Source organism: Elephas maximus, chromosome 1, assembly GCF_024166365.1.
Source record: "Elephas maximus indicus isolate mEleMax1 chromosome 1, mEleMax1 primary haplotype, whole genome shotgun sequence".
NCBI classification, from domain to species: domain Eukaryota; kingdom Metazoa; phylum Chordata; class Mammalia; order Proboscidea; family Elephantidae; genus Elephas; species Elephas maximus.
In genome coordinates, this window is record NC_064819.1 from 78,678,216 (window position 1) to 78,698,095 (window position 19,880).

Genomic DNA, 19,880 nt, shown 5'->3' on the forward strand with positions numbered 1-19,880 from the left:
TTGTGCAAATCTTTCTGCAAAAGGCAGTTCCATGCAGGTAAACATAAGCTCCTCCACATCGTGCAGTGAATTCTATGAGATGAAATTAAATGTTTCAGTGCCTTACATAGCGTGTACTCACATGTTTAAATGTACCCATAAGAATCAGGGCATAAGTATTTTAAATTCTCCATTAAACTCCTCAGCTTCTGCCTTCACTAAGATTTTAGCCTAGTAATTCCTAACAATATTGTTAATACTTTGAATCTTCTCAGGGGAAGTGTAGTACATTTTATTAAAAAAAAAAAAAAAAAAAAAAACCGTTGCCGTTGAGTCGATTCCGACTCATAGCACATTTTATACAACAGTTTAATTGTTTTCACTGCAGTGATAGTCCCAGTTTCCGGCCAGGCATTTTGCTGTGCTGGGAAGGCTCCAGGAGTTGATGGAATGCCCACTGAGATGCTTCAACAACTGGATGCATTCCTGGAAGCACTTAAACATCTATGTCAAGAAATTCGGAAGACAGCAACATGGCCAACCAGCTGGTAGAAATCCACACTCATGCCCATTCCAAAGGAAGACTATCAAACAGAAGGTGGAAATTATCAACCAATATTATTAATATTACATACTAGCAAAATTTTGCTAAAGATAATTCAAAAAACAGCTGTAGCTGCACATCAACAGGGAACTGCAAGAAGTTCAAGCTGGATTCAGAAGAGGTCGTGGAAGAAGAGATAACATTTCTGGTGTCAGATGGATCTTGGGCAAGGCAGAAAGATGTTTACCTGTGTATTATCGACTATGAAAGGTATTCAGCTGTATTGATCATAACAAATTATAGATAATATTATGAAGAATGGGAATTCTAGAACACTTAATTGTGCTGATGTGGAACTTGCACATGAATCAAGATGCAGCCGTTCAAACAGAATGAGGGGATACTGTGTATTTCCGAACTGGAAAAGACGTTTGACAGGGCTGTATCCTTTCACTTGACTTATTCAATAAGTATGTTGAACAAAAAATATGAGAAGCTGGACAATATGAAGAAGAAAGAGTCATCAAGTTAGGAAGAAAACTCATTAACATTCTTCAAGATGCAGATGACACAACCTTGCTTGCCAAAAATGAAGAGGACTTGAAGCTTACTGATGAAGACCGAAGACTACAGCCTTCAGCATGGTTTACACCTGAATGTGAAGAAAATTAAAATCCTCTCAACCGTATTGATTAATACCATCATGATAAATGAAGAAGATATTGAAGTTGTCGATGATTTCATTCTACTTGGATCACCCATCAGCATCCAGGGAGACAACGGTCAAGAAATCAAATGGCATACTGCATTGGGCAAATCTACTGCAAAAGTTTAAAAAAGCAAAGATGTGACTTCAATGACTAGGGTGCGCCTGAGCCAAGTCATGGTCTTTTCAATTGCTGCGTAGGCATGTGAAAGCTGGACAATGAACAAGGAAGCTAGAAGAATCGATGCATTCAAACTGTGGTGTTGATGAAGAATATCCTGCTAAATGACAGATTCTGGAGTTGAGTTATAAAAATACACTTCTCACTCCATAAGAGTATCCTCAAATGCCAGGGTATAGTTTACTTCTACCTGTGAGGAGGACAAATGATTGCAGAAGCCTTATCAAATAGTTTCCTTTTATCCGATTTTTGAGCAATTGGAAACTTTAGCTCTTGAAACCAAGGTCAAGAGCTCTTGGAGACTGGAAGGCTAAAACGTTGTGCATAGACCCTGAGAGCCTGGAGCCCTTAACCTGTGAATATCTTTGGAGAAACACTACAAGTTCAACACTTCACGATTGTGCCTACATCCGGCTTAGACTCAACAAAATCATTACTTGTTGATTCATTTAGTTGTGAAAATAATATATTCGTTGAAACACTTACTACGTGTCAGTTAGCATGAAAATTCGAAAAAAATACAAAAGAAATAATACAACCCCAGGAACATGTAGCATCCAAAAGGGAGATTACTTGAGGTTGCTGGAGACTCCTTTCACTTGTCTCCATGTGATAAAGCCGATAGCTTGACCAAGGACCTAAGAGAACATCTGACTTATCCTAACCTCCCCAACGTGGTGCCCTGGATCTTTCAGTTCGCAAAATGGAATCTGAGATGGAATTTGAGCGACACAAGCATGTGCTGTTGGGTGAGAATTTTAATACGCCACCACAACCTCTTTGCTTCTTTGTAAACCACCGCAGTCTTTTTCTACCACCCTCAAAAAATATGCCAAATTTACTGTGTCACTTTCGGACTGGAGGGCTGCCACTGTTCCAATACTGGATATTGTCACCAATGTTCCAATGTTCGAGATTCTTCAGGAACCCTGAGAGCGGGCAACTCTTCTCCTTAACCCCACTTACCTTCCTTTCTGCGGCGTTGCCTTTAGCCAACTTGAAAGTAGTGGGTCATTAAGTTACAAGTTATTAAAGAAAAGTTTGCCATTTGCAATCCCGTACACTGACATACATTCTTTACGGACAAATAAACTGGACTCAGTTCCTGCACCAAATTTTTCATTGGATTTTCTGATCCAAATCCAAAGAATTGAAATCATCGAAACTTGCTACCGAAAGCCTGCGAATATAGCATTAAAAAGTCTCTTTTATGAGAAATTTCCTTTAAGCAAACACAAAAATATCAATGGACTTACTACTTAAAAAAAAATCGAACGCTTTCGCGTGGCCGGTTAGCTCAGTTGGTTAGAGCGTGGTGCTAATAACGCCAAGGTCGCGGGTTCGATCCCCGTACGGGCCACTGGGAGAAGGTGTCTCCGTTTTCCGTTTCTCACGGATAACCATCTCTAATTTACGCTGTCTACAACCCCAAATCGCCAACAAAGTTCAGACACCTTGCTCTTCATCGGACTAGTAAACACGTTTCGTTTCGTTTTTTTCTTTTTTTAATAAAAAATAGCCCACAAGCATTAGGAAGAATATCTTGAAAAAAACAGAGGGGAGTGATGCGGGATCGAGGTGGTTGTGTTTTCCACTGCCGAACCCACTGCTGTCGAGTCGATTCCGAAGGGGAATTAAGAGTTAGAAATTTGCTTAATTTTTAGTGAAACTTAAGGAAACAATATTGTTTTGCCCCTTTAAAAGAGTTTCAATAGAGAAAGGGAAGCAGGTTGTTTAGACTGTGGGTTTGTATTCCCTAAGGACCTACTTCTTTCCCCCCCTCCCCATCCCAAGCAATTTCCAAGATAAATGTCCGCTCCTTGGGAGTTTGCCACTTATCTGCTTTCACCGAAAGTCTTCCCTTCCCTATAGCTGTGTAAGCAGGAATAGAATGCTACGCTCTAAGAATCGCCGGCATCTCCTTTCAAACTGTTCAAAGGCCAAGGCAGCGCGCTTGGTGGTTTCATTTGTTCAATCGCGCGCACTGGCCAACACCAATGCACTTTCCTGCAACACAGAGCAAGCATTTACGCTAAGTATTCGGAAATCGTTCACAAATTGAGAGGATCTCTCCTTTGGTTTGGTTTGAGGAATTTCCTCCGCTCGAAAGTGCTTGCCTTCCAGCTCCTCCACTCTGCCCCTTGTCAGGACTCCTGAGAAAGGCTGTTCAAAGGGACGCTTCCCAAAAGCTGCCACCTCCCATCTCTTCCTTACACCCTCTCCTGGGGGTGTTTATCTCTTCTAAAAAAGGGATCTCTTTTGGTTCTGTCTTCTGAGGACGATTTCTCAGCTCCTGCCTATTTTCTGAAGATTGTGGGGCCAGGTGGGAAGGTCGAGACCGAGTCGCGACCGCTGGCCTCAGGGTGGAGGTCTGTCTTGAACGAAACATCTCGCGTCCCTACAGCTGTGCCTTTCTTTTCTCACTGTTTCCTCAGGAGATGTCCCTTTTCTTTTCGTCAGGAGCGATGCCCAAGGGAAGAGAACTGCACGGGACAGAGATCCCTGTGTGTGAGAACTCTGCAGAACGGGAAAAAATATTGGTAGAGGAGATACTGGTGGGGGAAAAATGTTTATTTTCTTTAAAGCTTCTTCGAGTCTAAGATTTTCCTTTTAAGGGGCTATGTCAGCCAAACTCCTTCTTCATATTCAGAAAGATCAGAGAGGTAGAATTAACAAAGTCTTAGAGGATCTCTCCCTTGATGCTTCTAAAGTCTCTGTTAGACTCAACTGACAGCCGAAGTGCGGCAGCATCACCGAAGGTGAAGGATCAGTTCCGCTGAAGTACTTTCAAAGGACTTTAAGAATTGTTTCGAAATCACTTTGAAAAAAAAGTATTCAGAAAGAGGGAAGAAAGGAAAAAAAAAAAAAAAAAGAGGAAGAAGAAAGAAAATTTGGGTGTTAAGCGAGCCAGCCAGGAGTCGAACCTAGAATCTTCTGATCCGTAGTCAGACGCGTTATCCATTGCGCCACTGGCCCGCACACGTGAGAAGTTATCTCAATATTCATATTGTCACTACTAAACACAAAGCCGAGAGAATTGATTATTTACCTAGGAAATACACCCCCCCCCAAGTACTGATTGTGGACATCATAATTTATTTTGTGATTTGTTTGCATAATATACCTTCGTGTATATTCAAAACAAGTCAATTTCCACCTTTGAAACATTGCGTATGTGGTAGAATGAATGTTCCTCCTTTAAAACAATATTTGTGTGTGCATTTTCTCCCTTTTGTGTCTACTTTTGAGCTCTTCTTCATTTTTCTATTATTCTGTTCTCACCTGAGCTTAAAAAATTTTTTTTGTATACTTAAATTGGGCCTTGATGTGTATGCGAACCAGTAATAAACCATCCTCACTATTTCAACTAAAAAATTACAAAAGAGTGTTTTCAAATATATTTGTGGAGGTATTAATCATATTATTTCCCTCTTCCTGTCCAGCAAATAAAAAGGTAATGACTCAATCTGGGGAAATTTATTGTAAAATGGTTTTATAGGTCAACGTAGCAGACGGAGGCGCTCAAAGATAAACCAAAAATGCAATATGGAGTCAAGAATTTAATAAAAATCACATTTTAAGAATCATATTTGATATAGAAACTTAGAAATTAGGAACTCATTTACTAACATATAATTGGCTTAACATCTATATAGCTGTTCAAAGTAGGCAAAATAGTTGAAAATGTGAAAGTGTTTCTAAGAGAGGGGTCCTGTCCATTGAGAGGGAGAAGTTTCCTATGGACTTTAAAATTCAGTCAGAAGCCAAAATGTGTCCTTTTTGCGCCTCGACTTCCTCATTCATATAAGTGCTTCGAAGACCGCCTGGCACATGCGACGGACTCGTATTACCCTAAATCTTTAAGGCTTTCACCAGCCTGTGATGTCAACACAAACATTAAAGATTGCTGCCAGAGAGCACTTCAAGGAAGCTGTTGAGCTCTCTATAATAAGAAAGGGAAATTTTATTCACAAGATTTTCAATGTTTTCTCCTTTTTTCTTTGCTGTTGAAATCAGACGCTCTGATAAGATTTATCAACCTCATCTCAACACTACCAGCATTGTTTAGCACTTTGTAAGTAAGCACCATGTTTCGTGTGGACAGCGGTGAGACTGAGCTCAATTAAGCACCACCCACAGCTCAGTGCGTTCACAGGTGAACAGGCACGAAACAACTAGATAGAATCCTGGATACGCAGGGAGAACACAGAACTCCTGTCACTTAGCGCTCTCCGGCTTGTACAATTTCAATCGCCTCGAAAGTACGTAGTAGAAGGACCCAGACAGAAAAGTGGATCGCTGTGAGCAGGATTTGAACCTGCGCGGGGAACCCCCATTGGATTTCGAGTCCAACGCCTTAACCACTCGGCCATCACAGCTCCGGAAACTGCTTTCAATCTTTAGTCTAAGGACAAGCGTAGGTCGTTTGCCAGGCAGTGTGGGGGAAAAAAACAGCAGGGCAGTCCTTTGGGAAGAAAGGGTCTCACCTGCAGGTCGGCTCCCAACTTCACGCACCTCATGTCATAGCACAACTCTGGTGTGTTCCTTCCACCACCAAGGCAACAGTCGAACGTTTGTACTGTATGTTGTCAACTGGCTATGTGCCAGGCACTGTGCTGGGCGCTGTGGATACAATCCTGGTAAAATAGGCATGGTTCCTTCTATAATAGAACTTAGAATCTAGTGGAAAATAAACCCACTGTTTCCATCTAGGGACGTTAGGGTGTTAGCTAAAGGTAATGAACTACTGCACAGTGGGAAATTTCCTTACAGAGAATCCATCTTGCTAAGCTTCCTCTGCCGCGAGATCTTTGTAGCCCCTTTGACAAGTGAGGACTCGAGTGACACATGGTATCCAGTGAAGTGAATGTTGAAAAGCCCTCCTTCATCTCCAAGTCTTTCGTGCAATTCTGTTTTTAATCCTGAGCCACTTCTTCTGGAGGCTCTTGAAGACTCTGTTCTTCTGCTCACAGAAGGAAGTGGAAAAATTATTGGTACCAAATCAAGTAGCTTCCTGCAAAAGACCTACATATCTAACTAGAATTTTCCTGATGCCCAATCTCAAGGGCACCAATGTGTATAATTTGCCTTAGACAACATTGCCTTAACATTACTGCCATTGTTCATACTCATTCACTTAAATGAAAAGATTTAGCCTTCTTTTTATTCTGAAATATGCATTTCCCCATTTCCTCCGCAAGGGAGTGGGGTGCCAATAACCGGCATAATGTTTGTGAGAGCTATTTCTGGTTACCTTCCATGTCCTCAGTCCCCCGATACTTGGCTTTCTTTGCTTGTCTTTACCCCAGCATAAACCACTTTCATATTGTATTCTCAGTTTTACCTTCTTAATACTTATGCCTTTCCCTAGACCCTTTCTTCTTCCAGAAGACTGCAATACTGAGGAACATTTCTACCTTAGACGCGAATGGATAAATACTGGCTCCAATTTTTTCAACTTGAGTAAGTTATTTAACCTCTCCACTCCTCAGCTTCTGCCATCTGTAAAACAGATAAATAAAATATCACCTACCCCTTTAGGTGTGCTTCGTTAGTTATACACGAAAAATTACTAAATACTTGATTTAATAACAACAACAACAACAAAAAAAACCTGTTGCCATTGATTCCAACTCATAGCGACCACACACACGGGGGCCCTAGAGGACAGAGTACAACTGACCCATTGGGTTTCCAGGGAGCTGCAGGTGAGCCAAAAGCCAAGCTTTTGGTTAGCAGCCAAGCTCTTAACCACCATTACCATCAAGGCTCCCTTGACTCTCTCTCTCTCTATATATATAAAAATAGTAATAAATGGTAGAATCACTATTGTTGTTGTCTATGTTCTAGCCATTTCTTTCCAATTATTAGTTTCAACGGACATGAAAATTGCTTTGGAAATTTGAAAAAAAATACCCATATCCAATGTGATATTAAGGAACGAACACATACTGTTTGAATCATAACTCAGGTAATTGCTATCATACAGGTGATTACTAGGACCCTCAGTAAATCAACTAGAAATTGGGAAAATAATACATTTGTCATGGACTGAATTGTGTCCCCCCAAAATACCTGTCAACCTGGCTGGGTCATGATTCCCAGTATTGTGTGATTGTCTACCATTTTGTCATCGTCTATGATTTCCCTATGTGTTGTAAATCCTATCGCTCTGATGTTAATGAGATGGATTAATGGCAGCTATATTGATGAGACCTGCAAGATTAGATAGTATCTCAAGCCAATCTCTTTTGAGATATAAAAGAAAGAAGAGAGCAGAGAGACATGGGGACCTCATACTACCAAGAAGGCAGTGCTGGGAGCAGAGCACATCTTTTGGACCTGAGGTTCCTGCTCAGAGAAGCTCCTAGGCCAAGGGAAGATTGATGCATGGACCTTCCTCCAGATCCGACAGAGAAAGCCTTCCCCTGGAGCTGATGCCCTGAATTTGGACTTGTAGCCTACCAAACTGTGAGCGGATAAATTTCTCTTTGTTAAAGCCACCCACTTGTGGTATTTCTGTTATAGCAGCACTAGATGACCAAGACGACGTTCCTTAGAGAATCATGGTAAGGGTTCATTTTTACATTCAACCAGTATCCACTGAGTGTCCATTGTATACTAGTTACTGTGAAAGACGGTGTGTATTCATTGATGAGCAACAACAGGCACGGCTCCTGCCCTCATGCAACTTACATTTCAGTGAGAGAGACAGACATCGATCAAGTTATCAGACTGATAAATACACAAGGAAAGAAAGTACACATTTCTGTGAGCAGTACGAAACTTTCACTTGGGGAGTTCAAGGAAGTCTTTCCTAAGGAACTAATAATTTAGCTCAGGTCTAAGCCCAAGCAAGAGATAACTAGGCAAAGAGACAAACACAGAGCTTTTCCACTAGAGTGGATCTCGTGTGCAAAGCCTAGTGGTGGGAAAGAGACTGATTGCGTGGAGGCCTATGAGCATGGAACATAGACTGCAAGAGATAGTGAGCTATGACGTGTGGGAGAAGTATTTAAGCATCGGACATGTAAGGCACTTTGGGCAGTTGTAATAAGAATTGTAGACTATAACAGTCATAAAACGTGTGGTATATATTAGACTTCTAAAATGCTAGTTTCTACCTCTTCTTTCCTTTATCTCATCAAATACTCAAAATCTGAACTCTGATATGACTTAAGCTGTAAGGAAAAGCCAGTTAAACTTCCTTCCATAAGCTTGATAGTTTCACACTATCAGAAAGATTTTGAGAGTTCCGTTTCCTTAGTTCACTGGGGTTATCTTGGGTAATTCTGAGCCCTGGCCCCTCATCTGGAGAGCCTAGTCTCTGCTACCCCCATGTGGTCACCTACTGCAGGTGCGAATATTATAACACTGGGTAAAAAAAAAAAAAAAACACACTGGGAGTGAAGATAAAATGGTTTCCTTGAATTGAAGGTAGGGAAGTGGAAGCCTTCCCTTCCAGTCTTAGACTCATTCCAGAAGAAAAAGTGTCCTCCTAAGTTTGTAATTTTTGGCAAAAATATGTGATGGAACACACACCAAGTCACTAAAATTTTAAATCCTTTCTTCTTTACCTCTCTTATATCCAAGAGATATTTCAGCAAACAACACGAACACTAAACTGATTCCAGGGGTCAGGATCCCTCCTTCCGCTTGGAACCATTCTCCGCCTGCTGGGCGCTTATTTAGAGCACAGCTGGGTGCTAGTCGCTGTGTCCTAGGAGAACTTCGCGTTGATCCCACTGAAGTGCCCAGCAGCGAGTGAGCGCCCCGAGTTCGTCCTGGGCCTGAAGTCACCGCCCAACATTACCCACTGCGGGGGCCACGCACTCGGGTTGAAGAGTCTAAGATCAAGCCCCACTGAGAGCCAAGTCCCGGGGAGTCTTTCCGGGGGCGGTAGTGAACGAGCGGGAAAGAGCAATCATGGAAATCAAGGTAAGAGTCTTCTATGAGCAGCACAGACACCCGGGCAGTTCCCCAGGGCAGGAATCGCTTCTTACTCAACCCTCCACTTACCTCTTTTCCCCATAACTCTTAATCCCCCTCCACGCCTGATGATTTCTGGAAATATTTGTATGGTAATAATGATAATATTGTCGCAGACGGGTGTCGTTCTTTAGCTGACATGCGGTGGTGGTCGCTGGTCAGTTTCGAAGCGGAGTCTTTCTTTCCTAGAAGTTCATGAGAAAGTCACTTCGTAGAAAAGCTGCACATCCCATTCTCGAGATTCCAAGGAAGCCGGTCCCACACGCGCGACACAGGCGGGGGCCAGGGCTGCAGGCGCCATCTGAGGTTGACACCTTTCGCGCCTCTCAGAACCCTTAAGGCTGAGCGGAAGGGGAGGAGGAGGGGCCGCCAACTTGCTGGGGCTGCGAGAGGTAGCGGGACGCAAACCTTTTTATTGCATATGTTTGCACGAATCAAAATATAAACAGATATGCCTTCCCTGTCGCGGTGAAGAATCTCGAAATTAAAAAACTGGGCTTTGTTTCCGCCCGGTTTCGAACCGGGGACCTTTCGCGTGTTAGGCGAACGTGATAACCACTACACTACGGAAACTCTTGGCTGTCAGTTTGCTCCTTCTTCAGACAGAAGTAAATACTCTTGATGCAGTCAGCTGGGAAACTGACTTCGTTATTTTCTTTGTAGAAAATTATCTGATTGTAGTGCTTTTCTTTCCCGCACATGTTCCACTCATTGAAGTCAACGATATTACATCCCAGTGGCTTGTATTTACCAGCAGAAATGTTTTCACCAAATATTTCTACTATAATATTCATAACAGCCCAAAATTGAAAACTATCCCAGTGCTCATCAAGGAGGGCTTCCTTGAGAAAATGACACTGGATCGGAGACTTAATAGATGAAAAGAAGTATAATAGTTGTAGAGAGATTATGGGAGCAGGGATTTTGGTCATTGGGAACAGAATGGAGTGGCTACAGTGCTGGGGGAGGGGGGAATTCCAAGGATTTGAATCAGGGAGTAGAAAGAAATTACGTGGGAGTATTTTTTTTTTTTTTTAAACAGGCCAGATCAGGTAGGAAGAAATGTGCCTCCCAAAGAAAGGAAGTTATATTTTAATCTGAATGTGATGACAGAAATTGGAGAGATTTGGGACTAACCTTTAATTCTTGGAATGTAGATATCATACGATGAAAGTTTTCATTTTGTTTTTTAATCAGAGTGTAATTTATGTACATTAAAATGCACAAATCTTAAATGCACAGCTCAGTGAAAAAATTATGTGTCATCAACTCACAGATAAAATAAGCTCAGCAAATGCCAGCCAGGATAAACATAAAGAAAACTATAATTAGCCAAATCGTATTGAAATGGTTGAAAACAAAAGATTAAAAAAAAAAAAGTCTTAAAAGCATCTGGAGAGAAAACCTATTACATTAAGGGAAATAATGATACGAATGATAATGGACTTCTCAACAGGAATAGTCAAACAGGAAAACAATAGAAAAAATATTTTAAGTGTTGGAAGAGAAAAAACAAAATCTGCCAACCTTTTAGAAGGAAGATTTAAGATTAGAAAGTTTTAAAAAGGAAATGATATTTTTTATTCTAAGCCAGAGACTCTCTGTCTGCTATGTTGAGGATGGATTTAAACAGCCAATCCTAGAGGCAGGAAGAACAGTGGAGTCTCTTGTGGGTTACAGGTGAAAAAGAGATATTGAGGACCCATAGTGGTCATAGAGGAAGGACATGTTAGGTACGTTGAAGGCAAAATTAGCGGGACTTTGTAGTGATTTGATGCTGGGGTGAGGGAGTGATGTAAGTCAAGTTTAACCCCAGATCTCTAGATAAATGATAAGCTCAGTTTTTCATGTACTGGGCTAGAGGTACTTATGTGAAATGCAGGTGGAGATGAAAACATGAATTTGAAGCTCTAGAGAGATCTGGCGAATGTTTCAGGATGATCAGCTCCAGCCACAAAGTTAAGGTCCTAACGGTAGATAAAGTTCTGAGAGATACAGGAAGGATCAGCTCCAGAGGTCCATAATTGAGTCAGCAGAAAAATGTCAGTCATGGTCAGTGCCAAGATGCCTGAGATTTTTCTGTGTGTTATCATGGTTTAGTGCAAAGTTCAGAGTACTTAATACTTACCAGTCTGTGGGTGCTGAACACTCCTAATTTCCGTGTGCTGCTTATATGGAATTGTAGACATAGACTCAGCAATAAGTAGTCCCAAAACAGAGAAGAAAGTATGATAATAGGTAACAAGTACAGTTGAATTCTGACCTCAGCAGAGTTCTCAGAGTAACAGTGTTTGGAAGTAGTTATCTGTAGTGAATTGGTTATCATGTTTGTCTCATACACTTAAAGTTCGTTGGTTGGACACCTGGTGGAAACACTTCCTAAGACCATGTTCCTTTCCCCACTATCTTCCATCCTCACTCTACCTTATCTTTTACCTTTTTAGGACCTTTTCATTCACATAAACTCACCAAAGTTTATCCAGTGCCTATTGGGAATGAATACCTGGGCATAAAGGAGAATGAGCTACACAGCTGGTCTAAGACAAAACCGGGCCTATGTCAAGAGCACAAAATAGGAGGTGTCCACCCAAGGATCTCAGGCCAGATGGGATTTAATGGGACCTTGGAATTTTTTTTTTTTTTTTTTGAGGGAGAAGGCTCTGTTTGAAAGAAGAATAACTTAAGTTGGGAAAGAAATAGTATTTCAATTAGAGGGAAGACCGTTTAGGGACACAGTAAGTAAGATAAGACCCTTTAGCAAAGGCACAACAGTGCATGTGCAGGCTTTGTTAAAAATTGTTTTATAGAGTAATGAACTTTCATCATTTAATACCTTTAAATACTTAACTCTTCTAGAGCTATGTGATATCACTGTGTTAGATTTAACTCCATTTTAAAGGAGTTAAATATCAGTCTTCTGACATATTTGTACTGTCACATGCTCACCAACAGAGTACCCGGTCTGTTGGAGCATTACACTGAGAAGCAAGACGCTGCTTGAGAGGTAAACCATTGCTTGTGGAATGCTGTGCACATGACTAAGGATGGGGTAGTGTGCGTTTGTAGAATCTGACAAATAATACAGATCTATATCTTGGAATGCCAAAAGACACAGAGCAGATAAAATGGAAAAATCTTAGTCTTCAGGGCTTGATACGTTTTTATGACCTTTTATGTAAAAATCTGTCAAGAAAACAAGACTTCAGGTCTCAAAATACTTCCTTCACTTGTCTTCAGTCTCTTCTTAGACATTTTATGTTGTGTCACTAACCATTCTTTTAAGATGACACTGTGATCTTTTCAAAATTCTCAGTGATGTCCTAGGGTCCAGAATCATGCAAAAAAAAAAAAAAAAAAAAAAGAGGAACATCTAGTATAGTACTTGATTTAGAGTTTAAATTAGATTTTTTAGCCCTTTATTAGCTTTCCTTACCTTCCTTTATAATTAGTCTAGGGACAAGCTGCAAAGAGAAACTTGAGGTTTGCTATAAGGTATGGAAAGTAGTTAAAGAGATTCAGGGGTAGAGAATTTAAACTTGCCACCACTAACCATGGATCAATAATGTCTTCAATGCACTCTTCATTGCTCCTCAGAATTAACTGATACACACTTCCACACATTGTTTTTAATTAGAAAAAGCTATTAGTCATTCAATGGTCCTTTCTAAACAATTATTGAGTGCCAACCCTATTTCAGGTATGTTGAGGATGCTGAGATTCCAAAAGCAATTAAATCTCTTGCAGTGATCACGCATTCCAAAGGGTATCTGAAAGTGTTTGCTTGTGAAGTTTTTTAATTTCTCATCACTAGATCTCAAAGGGTATGAAAAAAAATTGCTTGTGAAGTTTTTTAATTTCTCATCACTAGATCTCAAAGGGTATGAGAAAGGGACAAACCTCGCCTATGCTAAGCTACTTACCTACCCACCGCTAATCTCATGATTTTAGGACAAATATTCTGAGTTCTTACTCCTGGTGTATGTACCGGGAATACTTTCCATAATACTGTGAAATTTGTGAGATCCAGGGCTCGATGGGACTGCCTTGTTTTTCCGGGTCTGGCAAATTTTCCACCTTTGACAGGGTGCAGTTTTATTACTTTTCTATAGCTCTTTTTAGTGGAACAAATTCGAGTTTCCTTTCTCTGACAGGTGTCCGCCATGCACTGGCTCTGGCTTTTTTTTTACTGTATTGTTAGACCTTCCATTTCTGTTCTCTACAAAGTACCCTTGCTTTCGGAAGCAAAGCTGAAGGCTTGTAAGTTCCATCAGATGTAAATTCAAGTTGTGTGTACAAAACATAGGCCCCGCTGGGAATCGAACCCAGGATCTCCTGTTTACTAGACAGGCGCTTTAACCAACTAAGCCACGGAGCCAGCCCTGAGGCCAGGGCGAGTAAAGTTATTATTTATACGTGATTTCACACTTCTGTCACCTTTAACATCTAGTGACTTATTTGTCATGTAATTGAAAAAAAGAATAAACATCTGCATCTCAGTCAAACCCAGAGAAGAAAGTTCTTTTGGGATTACGAATACAGGGTCTAGATTGAGGTGAGACTCTTTCCTTGGGAAATTGGTCCAACCTCAAGGACGCCCCTAGACTCGCTGGGCTAAAAACTCTGGAGGCCAGGTAGAGACTGGACTTGGTTTTGTCCTCTACGCCTAATAACCACCGGCCTCAGCGTAATCTCTCTTCATGTTTGTTCATTTAGTGTAGGTGAGTGATACCAGGTGAATACCCTGGATTCCATCCAAATCCGTCTTTCACTTTCTGTAACATCGCAGGAATCAGCAGTTACCCTGTGTTGTAAAAGATTTTTTGGTCACGGAAAACTTGAAATAGGCCGCCCAGCAGAGCACCTGGATAACAGTGGTTACATTTCCTGAACGTTTCATAGAGTTGTATTGACGCTATCTGTCAGTTTCCACGTCCTCTATATGGGAATAAGCGTGTCTCCTCAAAATATTTGTTCAAGCAATGAAATTTGTTGTGAGGTTTAACTGAGGCTGTTTTCCGGAAGTGGTAGGGTTCATTCAGGTCGACTGTGGAACGTTTCTCCCTTCTTTTTCTTTTCCCTGTGATGGGGAAGGGTAGAAGGAAGAGAGAATTTTCTTTTCTGAAAATAAACTTCAACGAAGCAATACCATTCTGTCATAGTTTACAATTCGGAGGGGAAAAGTTATATTAGCACCCTGGCTGGTTAGCTCAGCTGGTTAGAGCGTGGTGCTAATAACGCCAAGGTCGCGGGTTCGATCCCCGTACGGGCCAGTGCAGCTCTTGTTTTTGCCTCCACGCTCAGCTAAAAAAAAAAAAAAAAACTAGTAGGTCTCAAATCACCAACTCCTTGTGGGAGTATCTGCGCATTTGTCCCATTTGATTCCTTCAATCCGCAGAGATACCTCACATCAAGCCGTTTCAACTCACCCACTAACCAAGTTTTCGTTACTTTAGCTTTTAAAACAACATACGAACGTTAAAGTGGAAATTTTATCGAGGAATATTGGATGGAATGAGAGTCGGGGGTGATCGAAGTCAGTGCCTCTTCTAACTTTCTCAGGGTCTGACACACTAGTGTCATATGTGCCCAACAAGAACTTTCCGCCAGGCTTCCTCTCTCAACAGACACTTAAAAATTATTAGTGGTTTTGTTGTTTGTTTTGTTGTTTTTATTGTTGTTCTAAAACGAATACAAGCATATCTCCTCCCTCAGGAGTTTATCATGTTTGGATGGAACCCATGTGTATAGATAAATATTTGTAGGTATTAAAATCTTAATAAAGTGTTGAAAAGCGAAGATGTCACCTTGAAGGCTAAGGTGCGCCTGACCCATGCCATGGTATTTTCAATTGTATCATATGCTTACGAAAGCTGGACAATTAGGAAGACCAAAGAAGAACTGACGCCTTTGAATTATGGTGTTGGAGAATATTGACTATACCACGGACTGCCAAAAGAATGAACAAATCTGTCTCGGTAAAGTGCAACCAGAATGTTCCTTAGACGCAAAGAAGGTGAGATTGCGTCTTACATACTTTGGACATGTTGTCAGGAGGGATCGGTCCCGGGAGAAGGACATCATGGTTGGTAAAGCACAGGGTCCGCGGAAAGGAGGAAGACCCTCAATGAGATGGACTGACGCAGTGGCTGCAACAATGGGCTCAGCATAACAACGATTATGAGCATGGCGCGGGACTGGGCAGTGTTTCATTTTGTTGAACATATGAGTCGGAACACACTTGATGGCACGTAATAACAACAACAATATATAATAATATCTACCATTTATTCAAAAGGAGCCTTAGTGGCACAGTGGTTAAGCGCTCAGCTTCTGACTGAAAGGTCAGCGATTTAAACCCACCAGCCTCTCCGCGGGAGAAAGATATGGCCATCTGCTTCAGGAAAGATTTACTGCCTTGGAAACCCTACTCTGTCCTGCAGGGTTGCTATGAGTCAGAATTGACTGGACGTCAATGGGTTTGTTTTCGTTTACCATTTTTTTCACTCATTCAACACACTTTTTTTTCAGTAGTCAATGAGCCAGTCACTGTTTCTGAAACTGGGGATGCATCAGTGAACAGAAGGTATATTTTCAGGCATCCATGGATATATTTCACAAAATGCCAAAGAGGGCCTATAGCACACACACAAAAAAAAGGTTAAGAACTCCTTCCTAAAGCAAAGCTTACTCACTGGAACTGTCCTGCTCCACAAGACATAGAGCCTTTAGAGTAATCACAGGAGAAAACTGGGTAGTAAATAGTCAAGCACACAGGAGGCAGAGAAGGCCAAGGCCAAAGTCTGACTGATTCATCTGAATTCAGATTCAGTTTATCACTTACATAGAGAAAGAAAGAGTAACCAAAGGTGCCAGATTCCTAGGTCCTTCCCCACACACTAAAAAAAGATGACATCAAAATAAAAGGGGCCAGATAACTGCAACACCAATTATGGAATACCCTGCTGCTGAGGAGCCAACTGTAGACTACAGCTAGGCTTTTTTTTTAGTCTGCAGCTATACTCTGAGCCATGGGCAGGGAATAAAGTCTCAGATCTCTTCAGAGCCTGGGAGGTGACTGAGAAACTCTTATGACAGCTTCCTAGAGGAGATAGAGAAGTGAATGGGAAATGGTGTTGTAGAAGCTCCTCAGAAGCCTCTCATCCTCTCAGGTTCAGGAGGATCACAAGGCATTCTGCCAAGACTCAGATTCATGCAGTTTGATTCAGATTCAGGCCTGTATGGCCTATGTGGATACTTGCAAGGTCTTCAAGGTGCCATGGTGGCATCATTCCCCTACAATTACATGCACAATAGAAAAGGAAATCCATACCACCTACCCAGCATTTCTGGATTAAATATGATATAGCAAACAGGTATATTAAGTGACCACGGGATAAATAGATAATCCTTACAATACAAGAGAACTTAAAAAAAAATACTCAATTTAATACCCCTTGAAAATGTTTAGAAAGACATCACATCCAGATAACAAGAACATCACGCTAAAAAAAGAGAGAAACAGAACAAGAAACAGTTCTTAAAGTCTTTTCTCCCACTCCCACTCCCCCAAATAAGTAGAAGAACTGGAAAGTATGGTGGAGGAAAGCCCTCAGGTTATATATGCCAGAGATAAAACTATAAGAAAACATAAGGGCCAATTCTGGAGATCTGATGACCTATAGAGAAAAATCCCAGAAACAAATGGAGGGGAGGAAATTATCAAATAAGTAATAGAAAAGATTTATGTAGTGCTGAAGAAAAACATGAGTCTTCCAATCAAAAAGGGCCTGAAAAAAATGCATAGCATGATATATTTTTGAAAGACTAATACCAAACTACATCATATTCTAGAAACTTCCAGGGTGGTAGTGATGGTAGGGTGAAGCATTCGCCTATAATGGAAAGATATTCTTTCTGCATCAGACATTTTGTGGGCAACATTGGATGAATGTTAGATGATAATAGAATAATGCCTCAAAATTCTGAAACTGCGGAAATATTTTTTACACAAAATTCCATAACTATGTAAACCATCAATGAAATGTAAGGTCAGAATAAAAAGATTTATAAATATATGATGATTCAGAAAGTTGACCTACAATGTACTTTATTTTAAGAAGTTGCATGAATATATACTCCAGGGAGACGGAAGAGGAAGAGAAAGACATGGAACTGAGGAAATGGCAAATGCTATCTAGGGGTTCGAAAAAAAAAGAAGTGAGGGGGTAATCACAGGATAACAGCTGTGCAAGAGGTCTAGAATGCAACCAACCTGGACTGGGGCAGAAGTCCAGAGTACTTGGGAGAGAGAGAAGGGGAGCATGAGGAAGAGATTTAATTTAGAGCTTGGAAAATATTGAGAATATTGGATCCGGATTCATCCTTTGGCTGAAAAAAAGGAAAAGCCTAATTCAAATTGGGAAAATGAACACAATATGTCAATTAACAGGGAGTTCATAGGTACAGTGGGAGTTTGATCATAGCTCTGACTCTGTTTTTCTATGATCTATTTGGTTCTACGTTCATCTGGTGTTGGCTAACATTATAGTGTAGATAATATAGCTGTCAGAAATATCTGGAACAAAGTGCTCCTTTGGTCAGGACTCCCCCTCTCAATCATGAAAGTCTGATTATGCAATCTTTGGTCCCTAGCCTATCTCTGAACTGATAATAGCCAGCAGGGGAATGTTTATTGATTTAAGCCTAAGTTCTTAAATCAACCACCTATAAAAGCATAGGGTTTACATATTTAGCTTAGACTAATTATGAACTGCCCTGGAACTTAAAATGGGAGCAGAATCCCCTGATCTATCTAGGTTTTGTGTATGAGTAGTGAATATCTGAACAAAATCAGAGTTCTATTAGGAAGAAGGAAAGATGAAATGAATACCAGCAACTGTGACTGATAATATAGACTAACTTACTCTATACCTCTCCAACTTCATTGTAGTGTGCCTTCTTGTGCAAGAGAGGCTGGACAAGTTAAAGCTACGTTTCTTAGACTACGTTGCCACTGGATTCCCTGTGTGACTTAGCTCTTGCAGAAGAGATGACCTTGTAAAAGACTTGGAGAACTGAATAGTGCGAGGTGGAGGCTGGGCAGCTCTTGTGGCAAGCATGATTGTTGGGATATTTTAGTTTATATACAGCTATTGTGACAGAGAGGCTAGGGTTTTTGTGGAACGGGCAATGGTGGTAGTAGTAGAATTTCTACTGAAAAAGTTTCATGATATGATTGGATATTTCTCCAATCTGGGTGATTCTGGCAATCCATGCTTGGTTCTGGCTGTCCCAGAAATTCTGTGAACTTAGAACAAGTCTGTTTTGATTTATAATAGCTAGAGTGGATTCTGCTTTCTGCAACTGAGAACGCTGCTGCAGATATAATGAAGGGAAAGAGTGGAAAATTAAAAAAAAGTTAAACAAAAAAAAGAGTATATCAGAGCCACAGTCAATGTTTAAAGCAAGATGAAATCTGAAAGAGTTTAAGAAAGTGATAGATGATAAGAGAGGACCTTGATATTAGGAACGTTGTAAATGACTACTGCTTTTTTGACTGCCTTACTGCACAATGATGCTTACCCATCATAGATCAATCTACAGTCTACATAGACTTTGTTACTGTTTTATTTAATTGATGACTGCCATCTTTCTTTCTTTTTTTCCTATTCTATCTCTCAGCCATAATAATATTTTCTAGTTACCTAATCCCACTGCTTATGTCCTTTGTTTCGCCTTTTATATCTCTATTACCTTCTACATTCTTTGATTTTTGTTTTTGCTCCACAACTACATCCTAGGGGCTTTATCCACTATTAGAACCATCTGAGAACTTCACATCACAGAACTCATTTAAAGAGCTAGACTAAAAAAAAAAAAAAAAAAAAACCCAAACCCATTGCAATCAAGTCAATTCCAACTCATAGTGACCCTAAAGGACAGAGTAGAGTAGTAGGGTTTCCGAGGAGCACCTGGTGGATTTGAACTGCCAACAGTTTGGTTAGCAGCTATAGCTTTTAATTAGTACACTACCAGAGCTAGATAGCTAGATCAGTTTCTCAAAATAAACAAAGTAATGCGTTTTTTAAATATTAGGCTTTTTTTTTTTATAAAGCAGTCATAGGTTTACAGAGAAATTGCTAGAGAAAGTGTAGACAGTTTCTTCTATTATTAATAAACCAAAAAAACACAAAAGACAAAAAACCAAACCCATTGTCATCGAGTCAATTCTGACTCATAGTGACCCTATAAGACAGAGCAGAACTGCCCCATAGGGTTTCCAAGGAGCGCCTGGTGGATTTGAACTGCTGACTTTTTGGTTAGCAGCTGTAGCACTTACCACTATGCCACCAGGGTTTCCCCTATTATTAATATCTTGCATTAATGTGGTATACTTATTACAGTTAATGAACCAATATTGATACATCATTATTAATTACAGTCCATAATTTGAATTAGGATTCTTTGTGTCATACAGTCTT

The 19,880-nt window shown here is 40.6% G+C and overlaps 6 non-coding genes across 6 annotated transcripts; 2 read left to right on the forward strand and 4 right to left on the reverse strand.

Annotated features, from left to right (window-relative positions):
* Positions 1 to 2,696: 2,696 nt before the first annotated feature.
* TRNAI-AAU (transfer RNA isoleucine (anticodon AAU)) lies at positions 2,697 to 2,770 on the forward strand. Its single transcript has one exon. It is a non-coding gene; the product is annotated as a tRNA-Ile (tRNA).
* Positions 2,771 to 4,313: 1,543 nt separating this feature from the next.
* TRNAR-ACG (transfer RNA arginine (anticodon ACG)) lies at positions 4,314 to 4,386 on the reverse strand. The gene has a single exon. It is a non-coding gene; the product is annotated as a tRNA-Arg (tRNA).
* Positions 4,387 to 5,707: 1,321 nt separating this feature from the next.
* TRNAS-CGA (transfer RNA serine (anticodon CGA)) lies at positions 5,708 to 5,789 on the reverse strand. The gene has a single exon. It is a non-coding gene; the product is annotated as a tRNA-Ser (tRNA).
* Positions 5,790 to 9,899: 4,110 nt separating this feature from the next.
* TRNAV-AAC (transfer RNA valine (anticodon AAC)) lies at positions 9,900 to 9,972 on the reverse strand. Its single transcript has one exon. It is a non-coding gene; the product is annotated as a tRNA-Val (tRNA).
* A 3,728-nt stretch (positions 9,973 to 13,700) lies between these two features.
* TRNAT-AGU (transfer RNA threonine (anticodon AGU)) lies at positions 13,701 to 13,774 on the reverse strand. Its single transcript has one exon. It is a non-coding gene; the product is annotated as a tRNA-Thr (tRNA).
* An 821-nt stretch (positions 13,775 to 14,595) lies between these two features.
* Positions 14,596 to 14,669, forward strand: TRNAI-AAU (transfer RNA isoleucine (anticodon AAU)). The gene has a single exon. It is a non-coding gene; the product is annotated as a tRNA-Ile (tRNA).
* Positions 14,670 to 19,880: the final 5,211 nt, after the last annotated feature.